General features: G+C 39.5%; 1 pseudogene; it reads right to left on the bottom strand.

Moving 5' to 3' along the window:
* Positions 1–310: 310 nt before the first annotated feature.
* The window catches only part of LOC106456012 (NACHT, LRR and PYD domains-containing protein 12-like), a 14,671-nt pseudogene continuing 7,973 nt past the window's right edge, over positions 311–7,008 (bottom strand).

Below are 7,008 nucleotides of genomic sequence, written 5' to 3' on the forward strand. Positions count from 1 at the left end.
TGCTGCTTGGTTTTGTAACATGACTGTGAAGAACAAGGATCGGCTGGGACTTTTGGTAAAAACTGCGAGCACAATCTCAGGGCATTGGCAAGATGGACCTTTGGCCATTTATAGCAAAAATATGCTTATGACGACTCATTATATTATTAATAGTTTTAACCACCTAATTCCAAGTGAGTTTGACTTGTTGCCCTCTGGATATAATTTTATAAAACCTTTGAGGAAGACCAAAAGATTTCCCCTTGTGGGACGATAAAGTATTTGAATTGAGTTGAATTGCTTCTCTAACAGGACACTATTTACACTCAACTCAGCACAGACACACTGAGGACCCAAACCAGACTCTGAACCCAGGATAAAGAGGTTCAGTGAATGTGGTGTTGAAGGTGTGGAGGTGGATCAGAGTGTCAGAGGAGACTCTGTAGAAGGACAGAGTGCCAGCAGGACAGTCCACATACACTGCTACTCTCTTAGAGCCACAGGAGGAGGAGATGGCTGATGTTTCGTTATTGTGCCAGACAGAACGAGGGCCATCATCAGAGCAGTTCAGACTCCAGGACTGGTCATTAAATCCAAACTCAGCATCTTTACTGTCTCCTTTCCTTCTGATGCTTCTGTAACTCACTGATATATAAACGTCTCCTCTCCACTCGACCTCCCAGTAACAGCGACCAGTCAGACCATTTCTACACAGCAGCTGAGGATAAACATCAAATCTGTCTGGATGATCAGGATATGACTGAACCTCCTCCACACGTGTCACCTTCCTGTTGTTGTCAGACAGTTGGAGCTCTGTGTTCACTGTGTTTGTGTCGATTGTGAGTTGACAGGAATCTGATGGAGAGAACAAACACAATCCAGCTGCAGTTATTGATCCATCATCTGTTCATTGATTGACACTTTGATGATGACTCCTGACATGATGAAGATGGTTGAATGTGTGCTGCTTTGTTTTCATGAATCCCATTAAAAACACACTTACACTTCCTCAGACCTGGTCTCAACCATCGGACTCCAGCAGGCTCCACCCTGAAAGGAGGAGGGGGGTCAGAGCAGCACAGTCAGCATGCACACATGCACATTACATGGCTCTCACACACACACTGTTACACACTGATAAAGGAACAGTCCAACATTTTCACAAATACACTTTAATCCATACATGGATCAAACTGCTGATGATTTGGACTGATCCTGGATCTGTCAGTACACCACTGTATTTAATGAAGTTGTCAGGTTTCATGGGTGAGTTCAAGGTTGAGGGTGAATTCATGATTTGGTTTTGTTTTATGAAAAATGTATCCCTAGCTTTTCTTGATTATCATTTCTTTTTAGTTTCCCTTTCTAATCCCTGTCTGTGTCCATCTGTTTTCCCCATTTAGTTGTGTAAAGTTAGTCTATTCTCCCCAGTTGGACATGTCTCTGTATTTGTTTTTACCATTTTGTCTATCTTTGTCTTTTCTCAGTTTTCTGTTTCCTTTTTAACTTTGATAGTCCTGCTACAACTGTGGCTTGCCTCCACCGGTGTGTGAGAGTGAATGGGTGGATGACTGGGTGTGTAAAGCGCTTTGGGGTCCCTAGGGGGGACTGGTAAAAGCGCTATACAAATACAGGCCATTTACCATTTACTTCCTTTTGAGTTATGGTCAGTTTTTTTTTTCCCATTTTCCCATTAATTAGATTTTGTTCAGCTGTGATCCCCGCCTTTCCACTTTGCCCTCTTTTACATTATTATATGTATATTTAAGTTCTTGGCTTTCATCCCCTCATGCTGTGTGGTCTTGCCCTGTTTGATTTTCTCATTTGTGAATATCAGCAATTAGTGAAGCCTTGAAGCTTGTATTGAAAAAAGATTAATTACTCAATGGTTTTCAACACAGTCCTCTTTGGTGGCATTTGGTAGAAAATATGAAGAGTAGCTTTAATCTGGAAATGAAAACAAACTGTTTCACAATGATCACTCTGTCTGCAGAGCTCAGTTCATAAATTCTATTTAATATCAAGTGAAAATTCTGTGTGATATCAGGCTGCCATTGTGGTGCTTTGAACATTTAATTTTGGGGGTGAAAACATAATGTTGTGACTATTTGATTAATAAATAATTTTGATGATGGTGTCTTCTCGCAGATTCATTGTCACTTTCTGTCAGGTAGTCACACTGTCATGACATTCTTATGGCAAAGGCAAAATACCTTTTTAAACGTGGTCGGGTTGTTGAACTGCATAAGCAGGGTCTTTCACAGCATGCCATCGCTGCTGACGTGTGATGGAGTAAGACAGTCATTTGGAATTTCTTAAATGATTCTGAGGGTTATGGAACAAAACTGTCAAGTGGAAGATGCAAAAAACATTTCACCAGCACTGAGCCAGAGGATCCAATTGGTTGTCCATCAAGACAGTGGACGATCCTCAACTCAAATTAAGGTCATTACTGGTGCCAACTGCAGCCCTATAACCATCTGACGGCACCTGAGACTGAAAGGCTTCATAAACAAATAACGTCTTCAAAGGCCTCGTCTCCTTGAATGCAACATAACTGAACTTTTAGACTTTGCAAGAAAGCATCAAACATGGGACACTGAAAGGTGGAAGAAAGTTTTATTCTCTGATGAGAAAAAAATTTACTTGGTTCTGGTGGTTTCCAATGTTACTAACATGACCAGCAGATCCCATGTAAGATGTTTTGTACGCGCCACAGTAGAGGGGACACCATAATGGTCTGGGGTGCTTTTTCCTAGTGGAACAATGGTGTTTTTTAGCCTTATTTTCAATAAACTGCATGCCAAGAAATGCTTTGTCTCACTAACATTTCTTCTTGTTGCATGTTTTTCTGCCATTTCTCAAGTGGTCTTAAACTTTTGTTCTGGAGTGTATAATAATGTACAACACACTCTGGTAGGTTGGGAGTAATGCTTGCCCTCCACAAAAGCATGTGGAGGTCAAGCCTCAACATTTTGGAATTGAACACTGGACAGCTGGTAAGAATTGTTTCATTTAGAAAATCCAAAATCAGAGTGATTTGATATGAGCTAGTGATCTGAGTGATTTGATATTGAGTGAGTAACACTGTGAGTAACACTGAAGGGAAATTAGTTTGTGGAAAGAGTAAATTTATTTGGAATGGCTTTAGAAACTTCTAAAATTTGAATTGAAATGACATAACTACGACAGTCCTGCAACATCCAGAGCCTGAAGGAGCTCAGGGTAAACCTCATCCACCCTAGACGTCCAGTCACCAAGAAGTTGTTAAACTATCTCAGTGACCTTGCCCCCAGTGATGGCGAGTCATCTCCCTTGTCCCTATACTTTGCTTCCTCTAACAACAGTGTGGTTGCAAGATTAAGTAGGTGCTCTAAGTATTCCTTTCATCACCCAGCTATATAACGATTTGGGAACACAGCTGAATTTAATTATAAATGACTCGAGAGGAAGCTTAATAATATCCTATCTGCAAGTCAAGTTAATTTTGTGGACCTTCTCATCTTTGAGGTCTTTGTAATTGTAAAGGTAAAATTTGTGTATGAGTATTAACAGCCACGTTTTTGAAGTCCTTATACATTATTGCAGACTTTAAAAATTGACAGGTCCCTGGGATTTATTTTCCAGCTCTCTAAAGTAAATCCCAGCAAATTCCCAAGTGCCATAGAGCAATAGATGCTATGGGCTTATCACGTTTGCAGAGAAGTACACTGAACACAGTATTTTTTAGAGTGAATTGTTAAATGGTGTCATTTTTATGCTTACCATCTCTACATTGTTTTAACTCTGTGATGAAAGGAATTCCTTTGTCCCCCTCCCCAGCCTCTCGAGGTTCCGGGGGGGGATGTAGTGTTTTATCACAGACACATCCTTGTGAAGGTCTGTTTGATGTTTGGTAAACTTCCTGCCCTTTGTATGGCTTCACTGTGTTATCTATGGTAAACCATACATTGGGTGTAGGGGAGACTACCCTCTTTATGACCAAGGATGTTGCTTCCTGCTTTTATGACTCTTTTGGTCAGCAGGAGCACACACACACACACACACACGCATACAGATGTTCACACATATACATACAGTGCCTTGTCTTAGAACCATGTGGGCGTTGCTTTGCTGTGATGTGTATTGTGTGAACTGTTTTCCCAATAAAAGGCAGCGAGAGGAGGCCGTCGTTGGGGTCATTTTGTGGTAGATACCAACAAGGCCTCCCTTACAAATAAATCGATCGATCGCTGACTGTCTTGTTTACTTCATGATGAATAAGTGGAAACACAGACCCAACAGTATTACTTATAAACAATCAAAGTTCAAGCAAAGATGTTAATCTCGAGAAACACTATGGTCAGAAACGACCTCCCCTCCTATTTATTATGCCGTCATCAGCTTGGTTAATGTTTTTGTTTTCCTAGTGGCTTTGATAAACCAAAGGGATTGGAAATGCTAGAATTAGCTCATCTTGAATGAGCCCTTGATTTTTGATCTATTTTTAGTTATTTTGTCCCTATTGGCTGCTGTAGCCTATCACAGTTATCATAGAGCAAGCGGTGGGGTACACCTTGGACAAGTCACCTAACTGTTGCAGAGCTAACACAGGGAGACAAATAACCATTTACACTCACACCTGTGGGCAATTTATAATCACCAATTGTCCTAACCCCACTGACTTCACATTTTTGAACTGTGGGAGGAACATACATGGATCTATTTACATTTTTCTCTAATCTACTTTATGAACAGATAGATTTATGAATAGATTTGGCAAAAGGCACGGTTCCCCCAGACAATATCTTATTTTTATATTTGACTGTTGGTTTTATTGCGAGCAAAGAAAAAAATGTTCTTAAAGAAAGTGTAACAGTTTCCATCTCTTCCTCCTCTATCAGACATTGTCTCCATACCTGAGAGTGTCCAGTCTCCAGCCTGGATCCTTCAGTCCAGCCGACAGCAGCTCAATTCCTGAGTCACCTGGATGATTGTAGCTCAGGTCCAGCTCTCTCAGATGGGAGGGGTTGGAGCTCAGAGCTGAGGCTAGAGAAGTAAAGCCTTCCTCTGTGATCAGACAGCCTGACAGACTGCACACATAAAGCAGCTATTACTATGTGAAGATGTTAAATAATATGTATTTTTCTTTCAAGATTAGATTTATATAATTGAATGTACTGATGGTTCACAACAGATAGCATTAGTGATCTCAGGTAGTGTCTACATCTGCTTTTGGAAACTATAGAAACCACAAAATGAACCTGTAGTGTGAGGGATTTTAAAGGCTATGAAAAAGAGAGACATAATGATTTGTACACATTTCAAACAAGGATTTGTACACATTTGTTTTACACTGGGACTTAAATGCAGCTTAAATTTGTGGATCAGTGGAAAGCTGGCAGCATTAAATCTGTCTCAAAACTCCACATGGGCATGCAACATGATCTGTGCGGATCATATTGTACACATTTGCAACATTTTTGATACAGATTTCTCTCCTTATTTTACAATTCTGTCCATCTTGGGATACACATATGTATGGGAGCAGGTTTTTTCGAACATGAACTACATGAAGACACGCTGCAGTTCTGCATTAATATTAAATTTACCTTTTGCAGCCATAAGCATGTACGTATGTATGAAATATGAAGGAGCTCTGCAGTGATGTTCAAAAACAGAAATTAAACTAAAAAGTGAGAACAGTATCATTTAATATATTTAAAATGTACTGAAGTCATAACTACACATAAATAGTTGTCATTACTATTCTATTTTAAAATTATTGGCCTACTGCTATGATCTATTTATTTGAAAGTAGGCTATAGTTTTCCACAAGTGTGAACTCAAATAAACCTGCAAAATTATTTTATATTTAAAAGTAGCCCTGAGAGTGGAGTTTTTTTTCTCTTCTTTAAAGTGTGTGTTAAACAGTTGTAAACGAATAAAAGGTCTTCTTATTAAGACATCTTATTATTCTTCTATCAAGTATATGTATCATCCTCTCTGAATTCTGAAATATGTCCATTTGTCACTCCCCCACCCACACCATGAACAGAGAAAGAAATGCACATTTAAATTCAGGAAAATCGATTCAATTTAATTTAATTGTTATAGTGCTAAATCACAACTGTTGTTGTTATTTCACAACAATTTCAGACTCAGCTTTATTTGAGGCTATCCACATTCAAATTTGATTAAAGGTTCCAGCTTCTTAACTGTACCATTCTCTTTTTAAAGGGACCAGAAGTAATTGGACAATGCACACAAAGGCTATTCATGGGTTTGTGTAGGCAATTCCTTTTTTATGTCATTATTAGTTAAGTAGATAAAAGGTCTGGAGTTGATTTGAGGTGCGGTGCTTGCATTTGTAAGATTTTTCTGTGAACAGACAACAGTGGTCGAAGGAGTTCTCCATGCTGGTGAAACAAGCCATACTTAAGCTGCAAAAAAAGAAAAAATCCATCCAAGAAATTGCTACAATAACAGGAGCGGCAAAATCTACAGTTTCGTACATCCTGAGAAGGAGAGCACTGGGAACTCAGCAGAGCAAAATCACCCGGATGTCCATGAAGACAGTGGTGGGTGATCACAGTATCATTTCCATGGTGAACAGAAACCCCTTTTCACAATAGCCAACTAAGTGAATAACACTCTTCAGGAGGTAGACATATTGATATCCAAGTCTATATCCAAGGAACTATATCTATATTGTGACTATTGGATATAACCATATCCAATAGTCGATATCCAAGAAAAAAGAAAACAGAAATAGGACAAATGGAAATAGAAAAAAAAAAACGAAACAGGAAAAAAGGAAAATGGAAATAGGAAAAAACACTTCCCTTGTGTTTCTTCCCAGAAACACTTCCCTTGTGTTTCTGGGAAGACAATAAATTCTAGATGAGCAAGAGGTGGGCAAATGAACTGAATCATTTCTTCAACAGATTTGATTCAGCCATGAGGCAGTCTGCAACATCGGCTGCAGACTCACCCACCCCCACTGCTGCTGTTCCACCTCAGACACTTCACACCTCCTCTATTCACCCT

The sequence above is a fragment of the Pundamilia nyererei genome, unplaced genomic scaffold (assembly GCF_000239375.1).
Source record: "Pundamilia nyererei isolate P.nyererei 1_Seehausen unplaced genomic scaffold, PunNye1.0 scaffold00954, whole genome shotgun sequence".
Taxonomy (NCBI): Eukaryota; Metazoa; Chordata; class Actinopteri; order Cichliformes; family Cichlidae; genus Pundamilia; species Pundamilia nyererei.